This window comes from Camarhynchus parvulus, chromosome 1 (assembly GCF_901933205.1).
Source record: "Camarhynchus parvulus chromosome 1, STF_HiC, whole genome shotgun sequence".
NCBI lineage: Eukaryota > Metazoa > Chordata > Aves > Passeriformes > Thraupidae > Camarhynchus > Camarhynchus parvulus.
The window spans coordinates 62,929,687-62,956,129 of NC_044571.1; the positions used below are offsets into that span (position 1 = coordinate 62,929,687).

The 26,443-nt window shown below is 39.7% G+C and overlaps 1 long non-coding RNA gene across 1 annotated transcript in view; it reads right to left on the reverse strand.

Moving 5' to 3' along the window:
• Nucleotides 1-276: 276 nt before the first annotated feature.
• The window catches only part of LOC115911100, a 59,074-nt gene continuing 32,907 nt past the window's right edge, over nucleotides 277-26,443 (reverse strand). The window contains exon 3 of the long non-coding RNA XR_004061243.1: nucleotides 277-1,948. This is a non-coding gene — a long non-coding RNA (uncharacterized LOC115911100). The remainder of the gene's footprint in view (nucleotides 1,949-26,443) is intronic.

The following is a 26,443-nucleotide window of genomic DNA, read 5'->3' on the forward strand; positions in this document are numbered from 1 at the left end:
TCCCTTTGATTTACAGTTGTGAACCAGAAACCACCTTTTTTGCTGAATAAGAATCTATGAGAAATACTCTAAACCTGTGTCAGACCAAGGAACACTCCATCAAACTTTCACCTTTTAAATATCTCACAAGGGAGCCTTAGATACCTTTGCCTTGCAATATAATCCTGATTTTCATTAACAAGAATGTAACTGCTTTTGTACAGGAAAAAAAAATTAACAAACTCAAACCATTCAGTGAAATCCTAAAATCCTTATTTTCCTAAGAAAGGTAGTAGAAAAAAAATGAAAAAAAAAGGAAAAAAAAGAAAATAAGAAAGAAAAAACAGCAATGTAGTACCTCCAAAGCAGTTTCTGGACAGACCAAAATATTTATTTATTTGGGAGCATATTAGGCATGTTACCCAAACACAGTTACAGCATTAATAGAAGTACTTTCACTGTGTGTTTAATCACATAAAGAAATTATTAAAACTGAAAGAATTACCTACTCACTAATCACAAACTTCAAAGCTTATATAAAGTTAAGGTTTACTTCCTATACTTTCTGTATTCAAAATTTTCTTACTCAACTAAGAATTTTCTCTAGGAGGCCTTAACTACCCTAAAATCATATTATTGTATAAAAAATATATTCAGAACCCATCTGCCTCAAATATTTCTGTAACAGGAGGTGTACTGCTGGTAAATTGCAGTAATTCTTCAGTTCTACCAGCCACTACTTACAACAATGAGGAAATATGAAATTTACACCTCACTGGATTTGCTTGGTAGAAATTAGGAGTTACTGGGATAAACTGAAATTTTGGGTTTTTAAAACTCCTCTGATTTTAAGGTACAATTACTTCCTACAAAGAAGAAGTGTTCTTGAAGACAGACAGACTTCATTAAGGATAAAAACTGAATTCCAGCTGAAAGTTGGAATTGCTAAAGTCACAACATGTTCATAAAATTTGTTGTACTGCAATATGTTCTGCTGAAGATAAAGTCTTACAGATTTTACTATTCCATTTTGTACTTAAACAAATTTACTCAATCCAAGACCAGTTACTATTTTAATTTCAATTGTCTGTGTAAATGGTTAGTTAAGACTGTTCGTATATGAGTAGATAGGTTATGATTACTCTGAATGGATTTCTCAGTTTCAGCCAAATGAGTACTTTTAGTGCAAAGCAGGACTTGCAATATGAGTGTAGCACAGTCCATATTAATTCCTCTAAATTGTTCAGTGTTTTGCTATATAATATCTGTTTGCCAACAAATAAAATAAATAAAATTTCTGAATATTCTGGTACAGATGCAAGGCTCTGAAAACCTGTTCTTTTTTTCTGTTTTCTGCTTCTTTGCTTGTCAGGTAGCTAGCTTATTAATGCCTTTAAAACCAAATTTTACACACTACATGGAAATACACTCAGTTAGTTCTATATTCTATTCTATTCTTAACACACCCTCCCAACAAAAAAAATAAAGTTATTGAAAAATAATTTTTTATATCATCCATACTTTGTTTTTGGATTAGCAACATTTCAGTTGGAGTAATTCCCAAGACAGGAATATGGGAACAATACTATATAGAGAATTTATATCGCTCAAATGGATCAAGGCTGTTGCAAATTCAGTTTTTTATACATATTTTTGGCCACTTCATTTCCTTCTGAGCACAGCCTCTGTTAATACTTTTACTTAGTGTTTCATAATTTTACAGGAGCGTAAAGAAGAATTATTTTAACAAATAATAAATTCTTGAACAATCCCATTAGAATGGGCCTATTTTGAATACTCTGAATAAGTTATACTACTGTGTACATTTTTTAAAATAAAGAACATATGTAATAAGAGAAATGTTAATATAATATATACCATGCTCATGCTCCATCAACCTTCCAGAGAGTTTTTCAATCACAGGAGTAAGCCATTCTCCAAAATCAGCTCTCTATTGAAAGGTCAAAACCTGCAATAAAAATGTCATGTATTATAACATATTTCCAACACCCACAGTTTCATGGTTGATCCCCAAACATAGATGTAGGTCATCAGCTTGACCCTCGCATTGTCTATGTTACAGGAAATCCTAATTTTAAAAATACTTTTTTTTTTAAACCAAATTGACTTGATTAGGAACACCTGTGATATGCCTCTTTATTATCAGAAGCCTCCTGAAACAAATCAGATTAGCATGTTTCTGCTTTCATTCTACCCACAGCATTTTAAGATGAAAGTAAGAGGAAGGAGGAAGAAAAAAAAAGAAGGAAAAAAAAGGTAAAAAAAAGAAAAAAAAAAAGGAGTAAGGGGTGTTGTTCTCCCTTCCTACCCACTACCAATCCCTCTCTCCACCCTCAAACAAGCAAACAGGTAAGTTTTTTTAGTAAGTAAAGTACTTAATTAATGTGTGATTACTGCTGTCATATTTCCTAAGATACGCTATTGACTGCTAAGTATTTAAATTCTAGTGTTTCACTTTAAGGAATTTGATTTTTTTTTTCTCTTCAAGGCAGTACCATTATTGCCTTTATTAAAATTTGGCCTACAAATATTAGCTACTTTAAAGCATATTATGGAAAAACTACAGTCATATAATACATTCTGAGAGATGAAATAAAAGAGTTAAAAAAAAGAAAAAGAAGAAAAAAAAAAGAAAGAAAAAATTTTAAAAGAAAAGCAGCAGCCCTGATCAGGTAAGAACAAAGTATAACTTGACAGATGCAGTAAAAATAGCCAAATAGCTACTGGAGGAAATACTGCAGTCACAGAGACAAAATCTTAAATCTGTTTTGACTTTATTTGAACTTTTCATTGTAGACACCATAACAAGACACATCCTATGCCTAATAAATTAATAGCTGATGCCTTGATCAGGTCACCTGCTCATAAATACTTCCATAAATTTGTTCTTTATTCTTTGAGAGTATTCCAGAAAATATGACAACTCCCCTCACAGCTATGGACTTATAATAATCACCCTGCTTTAACAAGAAAAAGGAGTTTGTATTTTCGTGTATTCCACACATCATGTATTTCACCTTTTAAAAAAAAGTTTTTGTTCTTCAACCAAACACACCAAAGTTGTGGTCCCCCTCTGTATATTGAGATTTAACATACTTGAAGATTATATTGAAACTGGACTTACATAAAGCTATTTAAAATGAAAATACATGCCTAAGCCCTATACGATGTGTAATTATCTTTTTCTCAGACCAAATCTTCAAGAAATTTTCAGTTCATGCTAAATAAAATAATTAGTTGGAACAAGATTCAATGCTCAAAAGTTTATTAATAATCTATTTACTGCAGATTCACTGACTACAGTGTCTGAAAACAAACTAAATAGTCACGGGGTGGGGGGGGTCCTATTTCTAACAGTGGTTTCCTTTAGACATTAATAACGAGCACTGAAAGTCACTCCTATCTTTCAGTTTTAAGCAATATAACAATATCGCCTTCAGTTTTAGAAGACATCTTGGGAAACCTTTAACAAAATAAAAGCTAAATGTACATAATTTACATTTGCTACTGTTGTGTGCATATGGTAATAAATGTGTGTGTGTGATGTCATCCTTACATACTAGCAACTGTTCATTATCAAGGTCTGGAAAAGTGTTAAGAATTAGATAAACTTAAAAAATTTAATATTCTCTGTAAAAAGAACTTTTTTTTTTTGTTTTTAATGGTACACTAAAAATATTATTACATGCAAATATTAGAATGAAAAATTGACCAACTTTAAGTGTTAGCTGGACTAGAGCTCAAGTTGTGCTCCCTCCTTTAACACTCATCCAAATATCCTAAAGTTCTCACACAGCATTCAAAGCTAAGATCAGAACTATTCCTCAATTGTGGTAATATCAACTGTATCCCAAAGTTCTGTTAATAGAATAAGTGTTTTCAAACCTTACAGGAAAGGGTTAAAAAATAATCAGTATAGACATTGTCTTACACCCTTATGGGCAGAAATTTTTATACCTAGCTTACTCTGAATATTTCTGAAATTGTCCTGTATCGACAATGAAGACATTTTTCAAAAAAGAGATTCCTTTTGAAATCCAGCTTATGTATTAATACACCAGTAGCCTAAAAATTTGACATAACTCCTACCAGTAATGCACAAAAAACCCTGCAAAGCAACATTTTCACTGACTAAAAGAGGTTACTGGAAATCTGTGGCTACACCCCTCTACTCTGCCTGATGTCCCCTTTCTATTTGAGGGGCATATCAACTTTTTTTCCTATCTTTAAAATACATTACTAGTTCTATTAAAAAAATAGATGGCTGTGAGAAGAGTCACAGGGGACTAAGTTCAAAAACAATTTGGACAGCCTGTTGAAACAAAATCTTTCAAGTATTACTGATAATAGAAAACACAAATTTTTGAGATCAGGTTCCAGTGTTAGATATTAAGTGTTCAGAACTTATAATAATATATATGTAAAAAAACCCCAAAAAACGTGGAGAACACTTACTGGTGTACATGAAGTTATTTTTAGTCTTAAAAACTTTCTGACAAAAATATTTTTGTTTCTACACAAAAGCCTACAATTTCATTCTCTATTTCTTCCCCAGACAGTCAAAACTAGTCCAAGATGCGCTCTACCCTTGACAGTTTGTAATGAATGTGAATTACTCAAATAACTTGCAATGGGCCTTTGGGTGTGGGTGGATGACTGCATCTACAAAGCAGAATACCTGCAGCATATTTGTAGAATACAGTGATAAGATTCTTGGTTCTCCCTTACATATTCAGGAGTTAATTGCTCCCCAGAGCAAATAACAAAACTCAGTAAGGTCCTATAAGGGGACCACTAGCTGCTCTGTGGCTACTTTTCCTGCAAAGAAAGCTCATCTGCTTTTACACGTGTAAAAGTGTATCAGAAAAGCAGTGATACACCTGTTAGGATGGCTTCTGACACTCAAGATGGGTGAGATGTGCATCTTCACACAGTGTTCACAGGCAGGGTATACAGAGCCAGGTAGTTTGCATGCAGTTCCAGTTGCAATTCACTGCAGAATCTGACTTATTAGTCATAAAAATAATTAAGGAATGAAAGACTCCAATTTATTTTTCTTTCCATGACATTACATTTTTGATGGAATAGTAATAGGTTCAGAATTCCAGAAGCTAAGGATAAAAAAAACCCAAACAATGAACTAAACAGAAAAAGAACCCCATGATACCTTGGTATCGTATATGTAGTCTGCCTTTAAAATGTTACTACAATAAGCTTTCTATGAAGTATTAGCCTAACACATTAAAAGGCCACACAGATACACAGTCATACTTTCAAATTACTGTTATTTCTGAAAATTAAAAATTCTCAAGAGCTACTTTCAGCTTCAGTAGATTTATATCTATAAAATGATAGGGTACCTCTTCGAAACTTTCAGTAAAACTTTAGAGGAGAAAAAGAAAAAAAAAAAAAACAATCCTGAACCAAACGAAGCTTATTTGGATGTTCTTCCTAAGAATCAAGATAAAGGATTAAACTCAAAAGAAACAAAGGAAAAAAAAAAAATTAAAAAAACCCCCCACACTATGCTACATGTTATACCTAAGCAAGGTTTAATTGAGCATAGAATTTTAGCTTTCGCTTATTGATAAAATATAAATATATACATTTAGATATTCAAGTTCAATTGATATTTCCTCCAAATGCACCTTTTCCAGGGCCAAGTAATCCCTGTTAATGTTTGACATTTTAACTGAGGTAAAAAATGCAAGCAGCACTACAAGGGTCTATTTAAACTACGTGATTTTTCCCCCCTAAATATCTCAAAATAAGGAGTACATCAAATATAAGAAAGAAAAAGTTACTTAAAATACGCTATATATTCATATTAGATTGCTTACTGCTTTCATTTTAGCCACACCCACCTTTATGTAATTGTAAAATATGAGAACAGTGCAGCTGAGAAATAAGAAAGCTTAAAAGAATAGTTGTTTCATGTAGTCAAATATGTGCTAAGCACAGATTTTAATTAAAATGAAAAACAGGTATAAATTGCATGCTACTGAACATGACTAGTGGGGAAAAATGCACACGCACCTGTACAATACTGAATTATAGGGGTTTTTTGTAAATTAGCTATGAGTCAGGACAGTTATTTCATTGAAAGTGAAAGTCAGTATTTGTGAGTGCACTTCCACAGCGGAGTAGTGTAAATCTCTTCAAATTCTGATATTTCAAAGTATCCACAGCTACAGTAAAACAGCTTTGTGCACATTCCCATACTGACTGTCAAAAACATTTCTGAGAACACTCTGAAAGTAATGATGCAGAGCTAAAGAAATGAGTGCTAAATCTCAATAGGATCTTACTAGTATCTCAATTTCAAGGATTAAGTGGAATTTTCTATCAGGGCACAAAGGTATGAATTGCGGAGACAAACTAAGCAGCTATTCCCAGGAAAAAAATAACTGAAAAAGTGTAATTTATGTACTGGATTAAAAGAATCCAGGGAAACTAGGGATTTGAGACAGAAAAATCTCCTTGAACTGTTGGATTTCTGCATTACACAGAAAATACCTTGAATCACAATCCAGTTGCCATGCTGGAAACGCTAAGTTTTGCATTTCACTTTAAGACTACACGCTCTCAGCCATGTACACAGAAATCTTTTGTACAGCACTTCTGCACCCCAACTCTTCTCTACGTCCCTCCTACGTCCCTCGGTTAACTCGTTATTTTCGGTGCCCGGGGTGCTTAAGCGCAAGGCGGCCGCTTCTGGCTTTGAACGCGGCGGAGGGATGCGCGGGGGGGCAGCGGGGGGACGGGGGGGCAGCGTGGGGGGAGGAAGAGGAGCGGGGAAGGGCTGTGACCCGGTCCAACCTCCCAGCGGGCAACCAGGGGGGGCAGCAGCCGCTCCAGCCTCCGCTGAACGGGCGCCTTAACGGGGGGCCCGACGCTGCATTCGCTGCGCATCCTGCGCGCCCGCCAGCTCGACGGCAGCCCCGGGCGCCCGCCGCTCACACGGCATCGGGGAAAATATCCATACGCCTTCCTGCCTCCAGAAAAAAATATTAAAATAATAACGATAAAAAAAAAAAAGATCGGGCGACCGAAAGTGAAGAGGGAAGTAGGAAGAAGAATAAAAAGTAAGGCTTAGAAATTGTGGCTGGGAAGGAGCCCGCTGGCCTGGCAGCGCCCGAGCTCCCTCCCGGCCCCGCCGCACGGTGCTGTCCCTGCCGGCGCTCCCGCCACAAAAAGATGCCTTGTGAGCCTGTGTGCGCCACTCCGAAACGCGAGCGCCCACGCCAGAGCCGGCCCCGAGGGGGTTAAACGGCGTCGTGGAGAAAAAGGCACCGTGTCACATATTATGTGTGTATGTGTGTGGAGAGGGAATCGCCCGGCGCACAGGCTGCGAGAGATCTCGGCGCCTATCACAATAAGCACGATCGCGTTCATACAGCTACGAGAGAGCGAGAGCTGCTGGCCACCGAGAAATGACATAGAAACAACCACCAAAAAATAGCTAAGCCAATGACAAATAGCGACCCGGTTGACAGAGACAGAGAATTTTGTAGGCGGAGAAGAGGAGGTGAATGGCCAGCTCTGATCACAGTATTAGGCTGGGCTATCTATGGGGAGGGTATTTACTCGGTTTTGGGGTGTGTGGGAGGAGAGGAAAAACACCTACAAATAGCTGGCACGATTCAAACGGTCTCGGATTATGTTTCCCCCCCTCCAGTCCAGGAAGGAAACTCGCGTTTTAACGCTACGAAGGGGAAAAAATAGCTCTGTGCAATAGGGGATGAAGAGCACTTTGGTCATTCGTTAATACCCAAAGGGGCAGAGATGATAAATGTGACAGCATGTGGCAGCACGACCGTCACCCAGGCTCCTGCAAAAGGCGGCTCCGTATCGCGACAAGGGAAATTAAGCGATTGAGTGGGAGGTGGAGAAAGCGCTTAAACGGAGAAGTTAATCTGCTAACATGGAGAGGAAACAAACGGAGAAAAAAACCCTGAAGGTTGTCCTCTACATATTTTTTTTGGGTGGGGGGATGCGGGGAGAGAAGGGAAAGGGAAGAGAAAGAGCGAAGGGGCATTAATCCAGCTTACGAAAACATGGGGAGAGAGGAAGGAGGAGGTGGGGGGGGGTTGTGGGCGGCGGGCGAGAAAGGGAGATGTGCATATAAGTGTGGAAGTCATCCTGGCGGCTGCTGCTGCAGCGCCGGGAAGCAGGAGCCTCCGTGTCCCGGGCGCTGCCCCGAAATTTCCACGGCGGAGAGCGAGGAGGGGGAGAACGCGGGAGGGAGAGATCCGCTGGCGGGGGGCGGTAGGGACCAGAGGGGAGATGAGGGGAAGCCTGTCCTATCATGTCCCGGGAACGCGGGGCACCGGGACCCTCTGGAGCTCCGGCAGTCCCGCGGCCCCCGCCCGCCCCCCCGCGCCGCTCTCCCGGGCCGGGTGTAAGCGGCGCTCCCGGGATCCCCGCCCGGGCGCGGTGCCGCCCGGGGAGCAAGCGGGGTTACCTGCCGGAGGAGACGGCCGCTCCCGACCGCTGAGGCTGAGGGAAGCGAGTGACAGATCCGCCCAGGACCTGCCGCCGGCTCCCGGAGCCTCCTAGCCCGCTGCCCGCCGCGCTCCCGGGGTGACTTTTCCTGGCGGCGGGGTGCAGGTCGCCCCCGTTTTCCAAAGACGCTGTTTCCCCCGCCCGCCCAGCTCCCTCTGCCCCAGCCGCGCCCGGTCCCTCCGGCTCTTACCGCCTGTGCCGGCGGCGGCAGTGGCGGCACCCGCTCCGAAGCGCGACGGCGAGGGTGGCAGCGGGGTAGCGGAGGGGAAGGGAGGTGAGTTTCGCGGGGCGGGAGGGCGGGCGGCCCCCGCGCCTCCCCCGCGGCGGCGGTAGCAGCGATGCGATCGGGCATCACTCGAAAATGGCGCCGAAAGAGCGGAGGGCTCTTCATTCAAATTCGTTAGCGCCAGCCCCGCCGCCCCGGGGCATGCCGGGAACGGGGGGGGGCGCGCGGGGGCTGAGGCGGCAGCGCCGCACGGACACGGCGCTCGCTGTCAATGCCGCCCCTCCCCCCCCGCTCCCGCCGCCCGCGCGCGCGCTCCACGCCCTCCCCGCTCACCGCGCGCTCCCGACCCAACCGCCGCTAATGGGGAAAGGGGGGGGGGGGGGGGGGAAGAGAGGGAAGGAGGGAGGAGAGAGAGAGAGAGGGAAATGTCACCCGGAGCCCGGGCCCGCGGGGGAGAGGTGGCGCGTTAGAGATGTGTGTGGGAGAGAGGGAGCGAGAGAGAGAGAGAGAGGGGGAGCGAGACCTCCGCTGGCCCCGCGAACTTGTCAAGGTAAAGGCGCCGGTAGAAGGGAGGGGGGTGGATAGGGGGGCACGACAGCGGATTTTGGGAAGGTAGGGAAAGGAAGCCCGGCTGGGGGAAGGGGATGTGCGCCAAGAGGACCTGAGGAAAATATGAACAGCGCCTCCCTCCTCGCGCCCCCCCGCACCTCCAAGGACCCCCGCGGCTCCCGCTGCGCTCAGGTTGCAGCCTGACCCCCCTTGTCCCCCCGCCATGGCCGCGCACCCCGCCGCAGCCAGAGGAGCGTTCGGAGCGCTCGGCGCTTGCCCGCAGCGCGCGGGCCCGATCCCGATCCCCACTGGCAGCCGCCGCTCCCCATCCCCCTCCTGACGCCGCACCGGCTCCGGGCGGCAGCGCCCCGGGGCGCCCCCCGGCCGGGCTTGCGAGCAGCCCCTGAGCGGCGGAGCGGGGCTGTGTGGGCTCATCCTGAGGCAGAGCGGGCCCGGAGCGGATTACACTGGTCATTGCAAAAAAAAAAAAACAAAAAACCAAACCCCCCCCCCAAAAAAAAACCCAAAAAGAAAACCAAACCAAAACAAACCCCAAACCAACTAAAATACCCCCCACAAAAAAAAAAAAAAAAAAAGAAAGGCAAAAAGCTCTCTCAGAGGAACTTCACTGAGCGACGTTCAACTCGAGCAGCGCTCCCGCCTCGGCTGCGAGCGGAGCGCTCGGAGAGAAGGCGAACTTTCATTTTGACGCCGCATCCTCCCCTCCGCCCCAAGCTGTGACTGATCGTAACATACCTGATGGCCGGGTTAGTGCTCCCACCCGCGTTTCAGGGATGGGGAAGCCGAGATGGAGGTTAGCGGGCTGCCGAAAGCCGCGGGGAGAAGGCAGGCTACAGTGCCGCCCGAGCCACTCGCTGCCTGCACTTGACTTGTGCCTCATGAAGGGTCCTTCCCTGGGAGCTCCGCGGACCCTGCCTCGGCTGGGAGACCCAGCGCATCCCTGCCAGCCGCTCATCGAGCTTTCTGCCTTCAGGGTTTCGGGGTTTTTTTACTAATCTGATGCACTTTTTAGAAAGGGAAAGGAAAGCAGGGGCCTCAGACCTGCAAACTGTTGTTCTCATGACTTAGAGGAAGATTTTTCAAAAATACATAATGGGAGTCTGGGAGCTCTGTTCCCACTGACTTTCAAAATCTTCACGTCTGTGAGCTAGTCCTCTTGAACTCGGTTGGACTGCTGGCAGACGAGCGCTAGCAGGCTCAGGGCCTAATGCTTTTCATGATTCCACTGTTCCCTGCTAGAGTTGCACTGACAAAATATAAGCAGAACAAGTTTTGAAAGGGAGAGGTAATTTCTCTCTCTTTTTTTTTTTTTTTTTTTTTTAACCACTGCTACAGTACAAAACGGCAAGCTTTTGGGCTAGACCATCATGGCTACAAAAACTACTGCTGCTCAGAGAGTATGTAATTCTGGAGCTCCTTAAGGAAGAAAATAGTGCGATGCAACATGTAAGTAATCACATAGCAAATATTATGCATTTATATTATTATATTTTCGTCTGAATTGAAGTTTGGTGCTACTAAAGAAACTGATTGCTTATTATTTAAAACCAGGTTCTCAATGAAAATGCGCCAGATGACAAAACTTCAGATCGTAAAGCCATTCTATTAAGGAGGAAATATAAATTATTTGCAGAATTTTTACTTTTTTGCTCTTTTATTAAAATTACTCTGAGCAAAATTTTTGGAAAGTATGCCTTTCAACTGAAAAGAATGATGGTACATATTTTCTAATTTTTTTTCCTGAAGGTTATGTGCCTGTGAAAAGAAAACTTTGCAGTAGAAATAGCAGTGAAAACAGTAAAGAAAAATATAAAATTATGGTGTTGCTGATACCACTTCTCTGTACTTATATTTTGTATAGTTTTACCCTAAAATAATTCTAGTTATTATTTTCCACCCATTTTTCCAACCCTAATATAAAAATAAGATGTAGAAAATAGTATGTCGATATTCTGCGAAACACTATTTCTGTGATGCATGGTATTCTTCAATATGAGCAGGACACTACTTTCAGATATCATTCAAATTTTTAGATGCCCTGATATCTAGTACTTGCTCTCAGGTTCCATTCTTAATGTACATAGGCCCTGTTCTGCACAGACTGAAATGTATATTATTATGTGTAAGCACACGGAGCAGTTCTCTTTATTATTATGCTCTTGTGTTTCGGACTTGCAAGGCTAACAGTGACATTACACAATCATTATTCTCAGAATTACTTAAGGCTGCATAAATCTTAAACCTAATGTGATAGTCTTAGTTTACACCTTCTATCCATATCTCTTAAATAATGCACAATTACAATAATTTGTGGATCAGAATGGGTAAATATTTAACTGAGAATTAGAACAATTTAGAAAAGCAATTGCTGTAGTGTAAAAATCCATGTAAGAGGAGGTGGCTATTGCATTCTTTAGCTGTAGCATCTGGGAGAGGATCATCAGTGTGTTTCCTCAGTGACTAACCAAGCCAAAAAGTCACAGCAGGAACACAGCTGAGGACAGAAGGAAAAGAAAGGGATTTTGAGCCTCACCAAAAATAATGTAAATCTTTTAGATCAAATTTCCATCCCCAACAAATTGGACTCCTCAGAGTGGTGGATGTCTTATCTGCTGTGGAAGCAGATATGAGGTTAAGCTGAAGTTTCTATAATCAACTCCTTTCTTCACGCAGTTCTCGTTCTGAACACCTCCTCATAGTCCCTGTCCTGCATTACAGGTCCTTCTCCTCAGAGAGTGCCATTAAATTGTCAGAGAATCTCCTCATACAGTAAGAAGTGACATGACCAGCATTTGTCATATTATCTGCTCTTTTGTTGCCAAGGGAAGGAGCATGTGCAATTGAATGTTTTCAGTTTATTGTATCTGTCTTTTCTTCCATACACATTATGTCTTTATGTTAGTGAGGTAAGGCTGAAGTAATATGTTTTGTTCTTCAAGCAAGGTGCAGTTAGATTTCTGATGGCCCTTAGTTCTTGGGCAGTTTCATTCATTAGACTGAAAGTTCTGTCTGTAGAACTTTCAGCATTTTTTCCCACTTCTTACCTAGGTGCTCTTATGTCAGGAGTGGGAAACTGTTGCCAACTGGATCCAGTCTAGAGACCTAGAAGGCACTTCTTTAGGAGTCCTGGTTTTATGCCCTGGAGAATCCTGAGCCCCCAAATTTGTAAATTAAAAGTCTAGAGAAAATCAGTGTAAATAAGGGCTTATAATAACCTACATTGCTAAGATGACATCCCCCCCAGCTTCCTGTACTTGGAGTTTCCTATATGCCGCAGGCTTTGTGCTTGGATATACTGGATTGCTTAGATCCAGCTGAGAGATGGCAAAACCAAAGCTGCTGAAATGACACAGAAACTCATAGCTAGGGGTGGTTAGAAAGCTGGAGGCTGTCTTCTGGCTCAGGCATGCTTTACTTTACAAATTACCTTGCTATGTGTTTTTAAGATTTATTTTACAACTGTGAGGATTAGAGGAATTTGTTGTAATGAAAACTGGCGTTGTGTTATTACTGTGTAACTTTTTAGTTAGATTATTGGCTTCCCTGGCTCTTGCACATTATTCTATTTCATCTGGAAAGTTCCTAGATAAGTTAGACCAATTGGGGGGCACTAAGGTACACCCACATGATTATAACAATTGCACACCTACATATTGTTTTGGTATTCAGTGTTTGTACTGTATATGGACATATAGCCAGTGGAAATTTGAATTTTTTTCCTACTTATTTTTCTAATTTGAGCCCTGCCTTGCCCCTGATGCTCATCCAGCCTTCTAGATCCTTGTTATAGGTTCATCAAAGCCTCCCTTCAGGCCTCCCCTGTACATTTCGTATCACTTGAAGTTTAAAGTTTCAGTTTAATAACCTAGTAACTGTAGTTGGGCATCCTCCTTCATGTGCATTTTGCTTTCTGCTATAGCCATTCAGTCTCTATTTTACCCTAACAAATACAGGATTTGGAATTCATTGCTTTGCAATTTTAGTCTGCTTGCAATGATAGCAGTTGTAATCTAGAAAGGACTGAAGTGGACAGCATTTACTGTTGTACAATGAAAACAGAGTTTTGAATTTGCCAAGATAAATCTGGTCTAAGGATACTTCTATAGACTGCAAGGACTGCAAGAAGTATGTGCTGGCTTAGGACATGCATATGCTTTATTAGATTTCCTATATACTTCCACATGAAAAATAAAACTAGCTTTTTTCTGTTACCTCCTGATTTTTCAAGAGCAAACCTTCAATTTATATTTTTTTAAAACCACTGAAATACTCAATATGGCATGAAGGCTAGTGATGTAGTCATCAAAAGGTTGGATTTCTATGTTTTGTTAGCGTCTTCTAGTATTGACTCCTACATATCTGTAGGCCTGACTCATAATAACAAACCTATCCCCGAGGATTTAGTAAGGAGTTGGTATTAAACTTAGGTTCTATGGTAAAGTTTTGCTTAAATGGTCTAACTGTACCTTCTAAACATCTTAGTATTTTTGTGGATTTAATGGTTATGAAAAGTTCTGTCTTGGTATCTGTGAAAACTGAAACCCACTCTTTTGTTTATGGATTAATTACAGCAGAACAGTGGCCAAGTGATCTCCACAGCAGCCATGAACTTCAATCTTGAACAGAAGAAGACTCATCAAATGGTGAGAAAAGAGTATGGTTGTCATGACTTTTAAGTTAGGGATCTGTATTCTTTTTTCCTGTTTAGCACTGATTCTTTCATTTAATAGGTATTGAAGTCAGTTTTTGTGGGGTAGTTTCTGGGACCAAAACATAATTTTTCCTCCACACCCCATATTTCAGCTGTTAATTTTTCGAGCTTTGCTTTATTCCTTGCTGTCCTTAACTTCAAAAATAATTGTTAGTGATGCACTGAATTAATTAGTTAATTTCTTTTTTACTTTCTTTACCCTTAGTCCTGTGCCTAACTCTGTTCAAATGAATACTTTTATCAATAGCACTACTTAGAAGAGTAAAGTTCAAGATACATGAAGCTGTTTGAAAGACTGAAGTTTAAATTTTACAGATGTGAAAGCCTGCAACTAAATGAAATGCTGTTGAAATGACTGCAGGAGTGGGGGATCTGAAAGTGCTTTTAGCTAGTATTAGTTTGTTTGCTCTTTTGCATACAATTTGTTTCTTTTAAGACTGAAAGATGCAAGATGTTAATTTGCTTCTCTAATTTCCCATTTTCTGGGAAGTTTTGAACTTCTGGGAAGTTTTGAACTCTGAACTTCACAACATCTATAAATTTTAGCAGTGTTCATAATACTGGGAAGAACAAAACATTATTTTGTTTAGCCGTTTTGTGAAAAGGTGACTGAATATAGAGGAACTATTTCTCTTTTTCCTTAATCAGGTCTTTAATCCTAGTCATAAAAATCACTAGGTAATGATTTTTATATGTATGGGTTTATTAAGCATAGATCTTAAAATGAGGAGTTTCCTTTCTTTTAGAGATATAAATAAAGGATGGTAGCAGGGGCTTGCTTGTGTAAGAACATAGTTCTTAACTGTTGTTGTTGACTTCCTGATAATTTAGATAGGTGACAGTTTAAAATAATGGTGGACAGAATGATCCATAGCTCAGGAGATGGATCACAGGTGACCAGAAGTTCAAAAAATGCTGAGAGATGCCCCTGACATTTTTAGTATCTCAACAAATCAATTTTTGTTTTCCTTTAGTAACTGTATTGTAGAGTAAGGAGTGAAAGGGACAGAACCCTATTAGTGGCTTATGATTTCCACAGTTTATCCTCTTGGAATATGGGATATTTACCCTGTCTCAGCTGTTTACCAAACTGGGTTTGGAAGCACAAATGTGTTTAAATAGCCAAGAGAGATGCTGAGCCCTTTATTCCAACATCTGAGCTACACCCTGTGTTAAGAATTACTTTAGTACTGTTATCAACCACTAAACTTGCTTAACCTCTGCCAAGGTTCTTTACCATTTCATGTTTTAAAAACAAGGTTTAATACTTAAACCAGAAAGAAGCAACAGTTTTCAGGCACAGTGCATTGAGATGTAACCCAGAGGTCATTTATTTTTAATACAGATTCAACAATTGGTTTCTTTGTTCTTTCTCAGCCATTTTTTCTTTAGTTTTCTTTTAGAGAGCTGATTCTTGAATTAATTTTGAGCATTTAACTATCTGCATTCTCTTCATCAGTTAATCTTGCACTTAAGTAAAAATCCTTGCATGAGTGTGGGAGAGAAGAGTCTGAACCCACATTAGTCCCTTGCATCTTGTATTGACTTTGCCTATCTGGTAACCAATGGGCTGGATCCCAACCAGCACCAAAGTGTGAGTCTGTTTATAGGGTAAGGAGCTGAGGCTCAGTTTTGGATGTGTTTTTGATACTACAGACCTAGTGAAAGATAACAATAGGATGTAAATTGATTTCCAGATTTAAGCCCTTCTTTAGTTGCTTAGCTGAGCAGAGTTTAGTGACTCCAAATGCTTTAAGTTAAATGGTTTTAAGGTTTTCACGAGGCACTTTTTGAATTGATGTAATTCTTTCACTTTGACAGATGAAGAGGTAGGCCAATGTCAAACTCTTTTGAAAGGCTTGTTTTCATTACCCTGCTTAGAATATACCTTTGTTTCTTTTGTTCCATCCCCATTTGGCTGAATCACTTTCACTTCCCTGACTCTTCTAATACCTGTTGTGTCCTGCTAACCTCTCCTCTAATGTTCAGTTTTCTATTAACTTTTCCATACTGATTATTCTTTGTCTCTCTTCTTTTTTTTACTGGAGTTTTAGAGAGGTCATTATACTTCTTCAATTTCTTTCCTTCCTTCATCCTGGAATCCAGCAACATATAAACCCCTCTGATTTCAAGTTTGCCTTTTCAGTGAGAAATACGCAAGTTAAAAATGTAGCGCTATATCAATAGAAACGGTAAACAGAGAATTGTGGATGCCATTTCTAGAAAAAGAACTGGGTTTTGCCTATTATTAAAAAACTATTCCCTAATTTTGGATACCAGGATCCAGGCAGTAAGATCAGGATTTTAAGGTGATGCTTTAAAAATCACTACGCTTATTCTAAAAAAAAAAACCTAAAAAACCAAAAAACAACCAACCCAACAAAAAAACCCCCACAAAAGTACAGGTATACTGAATAGACTGATTAGACTTGATGTGGCTGTTTTATTGAGCTGTCTATCATTTAACTTTTTTTAAGCCTAAGGAAAGACAGTGTGAAGTTGGAAGAAAAGCATGGATCTCCATGAAGGGCAGTCAGTTATAGTCATGGTAAGTTAAAAAAAAAACTGTATTTCTGTTAAATTATCACCTTTATGAAGCAACCTGTATTCAGGGCCCTGTTCACATTGCAAAATGAATCTAGTTTTATTAAAAGTCTCTACATTCATTTATGCTATCACTGTGTAACAATTGTGTTCTGTTGTATCTGACTTTGTGGTGTAACTCCTGACTGAAAACAGTAAGTGACATAAAAATCATTATTATCACAGTGATTATGCTACAGTGTTTTCATGCCTAGGTTCTGAGCAAAACAAGATATATTATAGGATTGTGTTATCTCCTAATAACTTTCAAATCCACTGCTTAATTTCAGCTGCATTTGATATAGAGGTAGAGGTCACAAAGTCAAGTTTCTGCAATTTGAATGAAATTTAGCAGCTGTGAGTAGAGAAGGGATTCAAATTAGTGCCTGTGGGGTAGAAAAAGCTGCAGCATGGACTCAGAAATTTTCTATTCTCTTCAACTTGTTGCCTTGCAGGTCAGCATGCTTGGTTGGTCTGCCACTTGACACGTGTAGCTCAGACCTGGCCACAATGTGAGCTGCTTCCTGTTCTCCTAAACATCAGAAGCTGAAATTTAGAGAAATCTGTTTAGAAGAGACGGGGAAAACAGCCAGGCTAGCTCTGGTACAAGTGTTTGTGGCACCTGTAAGCACACAGGTAGGTAACTACACTTCATTATTTCTGCTAGTCATGAAAAAGGCTTGGTTTTGCCAGGGCCTTCTAGTCTTCCAAAACACTTGTGAATCATTCCATGATATGGTGTTTTCTGTACCTGAATTAGAAAAATGTTTTTCTTGTCTATGTCAGAGAAGGGATCTGTTGAGACAGCTTCAGTGTTTCATTTCTTTGGCTGTTTGTATGTTAGCTCTGAGCTATTTCTTAGGCTGTCAAAATTGTAAAACCGTGTTTTCAGCTCTCTCCAGAAACTGACTGTAATTTAGACTGCAGCTACGTGTCCCTGACCCATCCTACAACATCCTCTTTTGGAACAGCGCAGAAAATATGCATTGTATTCCAATATACTTCATTTGTGAAGAAAGATGTGGGATAGATACAGGGAGAGAAAACAGTATTAGGATCAGGCTTCATCAAGTTACCACACTGCATTGCAACTTGAGAAATGCAAAATCACAGCTGTGTGATTTTGTCACCAAAATAATTCTGAAAGGTCTTGTCTGCCCATTCATCTCAGTCAGTGAGAAATGGGCAGATTACAATTGCCAGAGGTGCTGGGTCACTCACTGTACAGGCTCAGGTAGGCACACTAACTGGGCATATGTCTGATATTTTTAAAATTTCTGTGTTATGTTAGACAGGGGTCAAGATACAACACTCTTTAAACAAAATTTAGTGCTGTAGCATATTTAAAAGCAGTTGAATTTCTCAAAATAACAAGCCTGAGTCATGCATATGAAATGTAAAATTTGAAAGAAGTAACATGAGAAGAAACACTTTCAGTTCAGTATCATAAGGTAACTGTCTTCAAATGTCAAATTTTGTTTGCCCAGTTGAAAACCATCAACCTCTCAACAAGGAACAAAAGCTTGTGACAGTCTTTTCCATTTTCTGCTAATTTTCATGGGGTTTTTTCACAAAATCAAAGCCAAGAAGAGAACAATTAGTCATTACAAGAAAACCCCTCGAACAAACTGCATTCAATTTTATGAAACTTTTGGGTTGTCAGATTCTCAAATCCTTTCATTTGGTCCCAGCTATTTTGTTTATTTGTTTTTAAGTGTTGTTGTTTCTTCTGCAGAGCTATCTTTATTAAAGGAATGAAGAAATGTATTTTTGCATGTTTCTGGGATCTGTTTGTTCTTAAAACCTTTATCACCAGTAGTCTTACCTAGTGTCACCAGTTAAATATTACTTAATGGAACCTATGGCTATCTGGCTTTTAAATGGTTATAACATATAAACATATTGTAATTTATAACATTTTCCTTTTAAAGATCAACCTAGATGTGTTTTTAATAAGGAGAGTAAGGTCAAATAATGGTTATTAAGTTTTGTGTGAACAGCAAAGTGGTGGTGTGTTGTTTAACTATGTTGTGTGCTTCCTGTGTTTTAAATGGTGTTCACAAAGTCCTTAAACTTAATAAAGTTTTTCATAAGGATTTTTTGTTTTAAAAAGATACCACTTTTTGGACTAAAAATTACTAATTCTAAACTGCTTTTCATTATGTATTTTTGAAGACTTCAGTCATGGATGCTACTGTATGTGGTCATATACTTTCACAGTCATGAAGACCTCAATAAATTCACAGACCTATGCTGCATCCCTAAAATGGATGTTGTGGGACAGACTTTAAGAAGGTTGAAGCACTAAAAAGTGACTTGCACAATAGACCAAGGAAACTAGGATAATTAATTTTTAGAAAGTGATAATTAAAAAATTATATTTCAATTAATATCAGTAAAAGCTTTCATAATGTGCTGTCACTACATGTAAAATTCATAAGCAATTTTAAGCCAGCATTCTTTAAAGAAGGAGCTAAAAATTCCTATTAAAAATATGCAACTCAAAGATGTATGGAACTCCTTTATTATGTGCTAAATGCTGTAATAAAACAGGCTATCAGTAGGTTTTGCTGCATGTTACTAATTTTATTTTTTTTTAATCTTGGTATTTTTGCAGGTGTGTGGAAGAACAGGTCCCGTTCTCGCTGTTGTTACTCCCACATAGGCAGACTCTGTAATTGATTATGTGTGGGTAGGGCCCTATTGAAATTCAGGAGATTCTGCAGTAGTGCGGGGTTCTTTTTGTGAGAGTTCAGTTGCAAGATCAGGACCCTACTGTGACTCCTTACTGTGCATTCTGTCACTGTCTCATTGATTGTACTGGAACCTGCCTATTGGGATGATGTAAGTCCTGCTTTTCCCCCACTTGTACTTTAGATGTGAATTAACCATAAAACATTTCTAATTAGAAAATTAGTATAATTTACATACATTCTTTTAATTATGTTTTTTTGGCAGTACCAAATACTATATTCCTCAAAACTTCTTAATGGCACTGAGGCTTTGTGGATAGTTGGTCACATGATGAGAAAATTCAGCTGTAAGTACATTAAAATGATTGACTTTTTCAATAGTTAGTCTTTACTGATGTTGGCAAACTCATAGTGATAAAAATGTGAATCAAGAGGTTTGACTTATGTCAAATTACTTCAGTTCTTTTTAGAAAATATATAGAGTATACCCATTAAGGATCTTATTATTCTTAGGTAATTCACCATGGGACCCTGAAGTTCTTCCCTACTGCAATTAGTTAGGAAGTTGAGAGTTGTTTGTTTTCTTTATTTTCAGAATGGTGTGTCTCTGACTTGCTCTGTGTTTTGATGGATAAACTTTTTGAAATTTATAGATCTATAAAACCTGTTTATACCGCTAATATTTGTATAGATATTGCAAACTGATTTACTAACGTAATTGTCTTGCTGGGTTGAATACCGAAATGTTAATAAATATACACTTATATTTGTGTCAGTGTACCTTGGTTAAATTAAACTGAGCTGGCATTATGAGTGAATCTGATCATACATGCTGATTAGCTATAGTCTTAGACAGGGACTACATATTACCCATATCATATGTCAGTGGATTCACCCAAAAATAGCTATAAATATCTATGCTTGGGTTAAGGAGGAAGTTCTTTTCCTGTAGTTATGGGTACAGTCATTGCTTTGACTCCTGTTTTTATATTCAAATGAGCAAAAACTACATGTAGGTACTTTCCCTGTATAACAAAAGGGGCATTGTAAACTCTGTGCCCTTTTTTATGATGTTGTATTTCCTTTCTGGTATTTAAATTCAAGGATGTTTTCAGCTATGTCTTAATCCAAAAAAAAAAAAAAAAAAGGAAGAACTGGAAATGTTACTGAATTTGTGGATAATTACCAAGGGGCTGTAAAGGTCTGGAAGAATTGTGTGTAGGGACAATTAGAGATTCTTTCTCATGAAGCAAGGGCACAGATAATAATTGATGAGTAAAGGTTAAGGAGCACAGGATTATTTTTATTGCTTGGCACAAGAGCAGCATGAAATGAAAGTAATTTGAAGAAAGAGCAAGACCAAAAGAGAAATCAGACTCAGATCAGAAAAATCAGACTAAAGAGTCCAGTTAAAAAAAAAAAAACCGAACCAACAAACAAAACCCCCCCCCCCCAAAAACCAAAACCCTTAATATGGGTATGAAAAATATACCTGAAAGGAGAACTAAATGGATAGCTACTGGTATTTTTCATTGCACTGAATATATGATAGATTTAAGTTTAAAATTTTCAGTAAATGCTTTTCTTGAAGTTTTTTGTTTTCTTCTGCTGTAGAGGAGTAGAACTTCTAAGAGTTAAAGAAGACTCAGTGACTACTTGTGAATTACAGTATGAGTTGGGGATTCAAGATGACAGTTACAACTAAGAAGAGAAGACAATGGGTTGCTATATAAAATTAGTGCCAAGCAGAAGCCATAATTTCTTGTTCAAACACAAAACTCAATGATTTTGAAATGTATCATCTTCAACAGCACTCAAACCACAATATTATGTTAATTACAGGATGGGTATTTTCAGAGTTCTCATTTAAAAACCTGAACATTTATTCTTTTGAGATTTTGCAATATAAAATGAAATTAAGATTTTTCATTATGAAACGAAATCATGATTTCATTTCAGAAACTGAAATGTTTCAGAACAGTGTTTCATTTTGCATAAAAATCCTGATCAGTGTATTTTCTTTTTAAAAGGTGTAGACCTAAATGTTTGCCATCTTCACCTTTTAATCCTACTGGCCATATATATAATTTACTTGCAGTAAGTTGGGTGAAAGAAAGGAAAGCAGAATTAGATTAGGTGATTGCAAAAAACCCCTAAACAGAGCCTTCTAACTGAGCCTCTAGATCAGAAGTGCCTCAGAACAGATCTAATTTCAGAGGAGAAAAGGAAGGAAATTGACATGCCAGTGAGTGGGTATGGGGAATCCTCTGCATGTTTCATCTCTGTCTGATTTTTTCTCTCATCACCACTGAGAGACAGATCACCTGGGTGTGACTGCTTCCCCTTCCTGTGATTGCAACTTCCCAGTACTTTGAGGGAGATAGTGGTGGAGCATAGCTCTGTTCTGCCTGCAGCAGCTCTGCCACCAATGTTTAGAAGAGAAGAAACTCTGAATTGTCTCCTGCTGTAACCAGCTCTCCAATACGCCCTGCTGTTAAGTACCTGATCTGATTGTCTCTTTCATTTAACTCATGCCACGATGCTATAAATGACTGAAACCAGGACCAAAGCAAGGAAACAGATATCAAGAGAAGGAGATGGTGTTTTGGAACGTAGGGAGTGGGCATTTGCTGCACAGCTACACTTTGTCAGCTCTTGAGAATACCTCAAGAGCTGGAATGCCAAACTACAGCAACAGAGTAAGTTTCCTTCTGTGCACTGAGAAGGAAGAGCACAGGAATGTGCCTGAACATTCAGCATGTTAATTGGAAGCCTTTAAGATCTCTTCCCCTGCTGCTGTTTGCACTCTGCTTGTATGGTGACTGTCCTGAATGTAGCATGTCTTTATTTGTATCAATGAGGCACTCCTCACATTGTAACATCAGGAACATTGTTTTTCTTCAACCCTTGAAAGTCAAAACATGGTAGCATAGATAGCTGTAACAAGTTAGTAATAAAAGTGACATGAAAGAATTTTCTTATTTCACAGTATTTATAGGAAAAACAATGTTTTATGTGTTTCAAATACGTTTTTCTTTTCCAATCCTAGGCAGAATTAATGCATGAAAATTTTCTTCAGCAATGCCCTCATTTGCAGTTAGAACTATTTACAGTTAGAACTATTACTCTTTCGTTAGTTAGGTTTTTTAAATCTAGGTTGATGCCTTCACAAAACTTCTCTGAACCATTTATGAATGACACCATCATGTTGTCATTTGTTTTATCATAAAATCTAGTGTAAACCTGCATTTTAGGAATCTTTTTCCAATCCATAAAGGATGATCATTCTTCTCTGTCAGCAGGTTTTTCATCGATCAAGTCGTTATTAGAAAATCTTTTACTTTGCCTTGACAAAATGCAGCCTTGCCTTGCTCATTAGCTGTCAAAGTGCTGCTCTACTGTAAATACCATTTTCCAAACCTACTCCTTTGCTATTTTCAATTTCCTGCTTCATTTTAAAGCAATAAATATAAGCTATCTGTCTTTATTTTCAAGGCTCATCAGGACTACTTCTACCTGATACCTCTCCTTCAGTACCAAGAGGTTGACTCTGGTTTTGATCAACATATGATGCCAGCTTCCTTCATTCAGTCATTGAATTTTCAGACCACACTGAGTATTTTCTCCTCAGCTGCCTCTCATGTACTGATTGACTTCTTCATAAACAGAAGTGTTCATTATCTTCCCTCTAATTTTTTTCTTGAAAGTTTTATGCACTGTGAAGCTTTAAGCAATCCAACTAGACAACAGTTATACTGCGGGTATATAAGTGCCATGCCTATCACAGTAGTACTGTGTCATTGCATTTGGACTCTGCCATAACCCCTCTGTTGCCTCTTTATGTAGAATTTAAGCATATCTATATTTTGTTGTGTGTTTATTCATGGCCCTGTGTAACACAAAGTGGCCCATGGTGAGGCTTTCCAAGATTTATGGTAGTATAGATAAATAATAATGAATATACACTGGATGCTGCAGCATAGCTGTTGGATTCTGTTGTGCCTAATGCCATGTCATAATTTAATGCAGAAAGAAGGTGCTCCAACCAGAGGCCTCACAAAAGGAAAATAAGTGAGTTGCAGCCAATATAAAAAATGCTAGCCCCAGAGGCCTTCTCAGCTGTCAAACTCAAGTCTGTAGCTACTGCCATTGTGTCCTGAAAGCTCTCCTCTCCTCTCCTCTCCTCTCCTCTCCTCTCCTCTCCTCTCCTCTCCTCTCCTCTCCTCTCCTCTCCTCTCCTCTCCTCTCCTCTCCTCTCCTCTCCTCTCCTCTCCTCTCCTCTCCTCTCCTCTCCTCTCCTCTCCTCTCCTCTCCCTCTCTCTCCTCTCCTCTCCTCTCCTCTCCTCTCCTCTCCTCTCCTCTCCTCTCCTCTCCTCTCCTCTCCTCTCCTCTCCTCTCCTCTCCTCTCCTCTCCTCTCTCCTCTCCTCTCTCTCCTCTCCTCTCCTCTCCTCTCCTCCTCCCTCCTCTCCTCCCTCCCCTCCCCTCCCCTCCCTCCCCCCCCCTCCCTCCCCTCCCCTCCCTCCCCCTCCCTCCCTCCCCTCCCCTCCCCTCTCATATAAGGAAGTAAATGCAAATATCACAATGGTATGCAGTGTATGCAGACGGTCTTCTTACTTTTGTAGCAAACTTCATTTCATTCCTGACACAGCATCTCTTGGTGCAGAAATCTTTAATAACCATAATTGTGCCATTCATCAGTCCCTTTCTCAAATGCCATTTGGTCTCTGTTTTATTTGGTATCTTGGTACATCCCTATCTCATAATGCTCTGCTTCCATTGTGCTTCAAAAGTAATGAGCCTTCAGAGAAGTGGTAAGGATTAATGCAATTGGGAATTCCCCAGGCATGTCACCCTCTTTCTGTAAGTGGGTTTGCATGTAACCCTTTCTTTTAAAGGCACCCTGAAATGTCCATGTTTAGATTGTACAGAGATGATGGAATGTTGAGCCTGGCTGATTAGAGATGGTAGATTGGACTGTGCAGACAAATGGTGCAGTATGTACCAAAGAAAATATAGTCCAATAGTCTAATTTTATCAGAATAAACCACAAATTGTAGTTCTATATGGTTCTATGGCTGAGTAGGAGAACTTTAGTAAGAGCTCTGGGCTAGTTGGGGAGATGGAGGTGAAATTGCTGTGAAGTACTGTGGGAGCCTGGGGATCTGTACAACCCAAAAGCTTGATCATAGCAACAGTTCTTGGTTTTATATATATATATATATATACTGGATAAATTTAATGTTAGGCCTCATTAGGCCATCATGCGTAAGCTGTCTATTTAGGCATCATTGAGCACTAATTTTTGAGCAAACAAGGTAGGGAATCCAGAAGGAGAAAGACAGCCCTTAATTTAGTCTAGATCAACATGCAACAAGTTACTGTGGAAGAACCATTCAGTAGTGAGATATCATACTCAAGTTTGTCATACTTGTAGGAGAAAAAAAGCTTAAAATAAAATTTTTTAGAAGTCCAGTCTTATTTAAAAATGAATTGTATACTAATGAAGACACAGTTTAAATAAATATTCAAAATACACAGGGGCTTTGTTTTCTGATTCTAACCCAATTGAATAAGCTTTTTCCAACACAATTCAGCAGTAAAAGAAGCTACTAGAAATAGAGATTTTTTGAAAAGCAAAATCCAAGCAAGCAAAGCAGAAAGAGCACAATTCTGGCAAGTGTAGACCTAGTATGAGGCAGAACAAAAAGATTTTGAAATGCGACGAGCTAAAATTCTAAAAGCCAAACCCCACATTTTTCCAGTGTAAATTTTGCTAGATGAGAGGCGAGGTTAATGGATAGTTGTGGTTAAGGAGAAATACAAAGCCATTACAGAAAGAAATTGAAAGAAATTGAAAGAAATTGAACTCATTGCACTGGTAAGGTTTATGACAGGATGATTAGGAACATCCCCAAATAGGAGTTGTTTTTATAGGGAATAGTTCAGATTTGATATCTCAATAAAAGGTTTTTAAACAATTTGATTGAATACACATTAATAAATTGCCCAATAACATGCTGTTCATTCAGTAGCCCTAGAACAATTCAGAAATTAAATTGGTGAGCAAACCATGAACTGTGTTGTATAATCTGGTACTTAAATTAGCCTTGATAACAGAGGAATGGAAAGTAACAAATGTGACCCTAGTTTTGACAAGGGTTTTAGGGATGGTCATGGACTAATGGACTAAAAAGTGAGGCTACCATGACAGACAAAATGCCAGTGATTGTGATGAAGCATACTGTTTATAGGAACATGGATATGTGTAATAGCAACCATCATGCCTTTTGTACAAGTAGTTTTGTCTTAGAGTTTTGCTAGTTATTTGAAAGAGTCATTTCCAGATGCACGGGAAAAAGTGACCCAAAGGTTTTTAAAAGTCCTGTAACTGAAGACTGTTAATAAAATGAAGTAGGGAATCACTTAAAATTCTTTGTGGATTAGTAAAGGGTTAGAAGATAAGGAACAGTATAGAGACTAATGGGCAGTTTTAACACTACCCCCTCATGGAGGTTTGTACTGGCACCTTTGCTGGTCCACCTGTTCCTAAAGAGTCTGGAAAAGTGCAATTGTAAATATTGCAGATGATAAAAGGAAAATATTCACAGTTGGAGGCAGACCTAATGCTGACCCTGAAGAGCTGCAGAAGGATCTCACAGCAGGACCTGTGGTGATCCAGGAGCTGTGTCTGTCACAGTGGCCAGATATCACTGACCCCACTGTTCAGCTGAATCCATCATCAGACAGAGGCAGTGGCAGTTGGATTACAGCAGCCATCAGCCCATAAACCATGAGCTCAGCAGGCTGTGTCCAGTCCTGCCACTCAGGAGGCAAGGACTTGTAGCTGTTCTTTTTAACAGCAGGGGCTGCAAAATGAAGAGAAGATTCTTTCTCCCTGTTTTCTCAGAGTTTCATAACCCCAACAAGTTTAAAGTACCTGTTCTGAACTTGGAGTTCCTGCCTGCTGCAGGGTTGAAATATCACTGTTAAAGTGATAAGTAATGTCTTGCTGCTGCTCTGAGAAGCCAGGGCTCTCAAGCCACCTTACTAGTGTTTGCATGGATTTTTAGCAGCTTCTATTAATTTCTTAAAATCATTCTGGATCTGTAAATAAGTTTGTTGTCCTCATTGATTGATGATAAATTTTTACATAT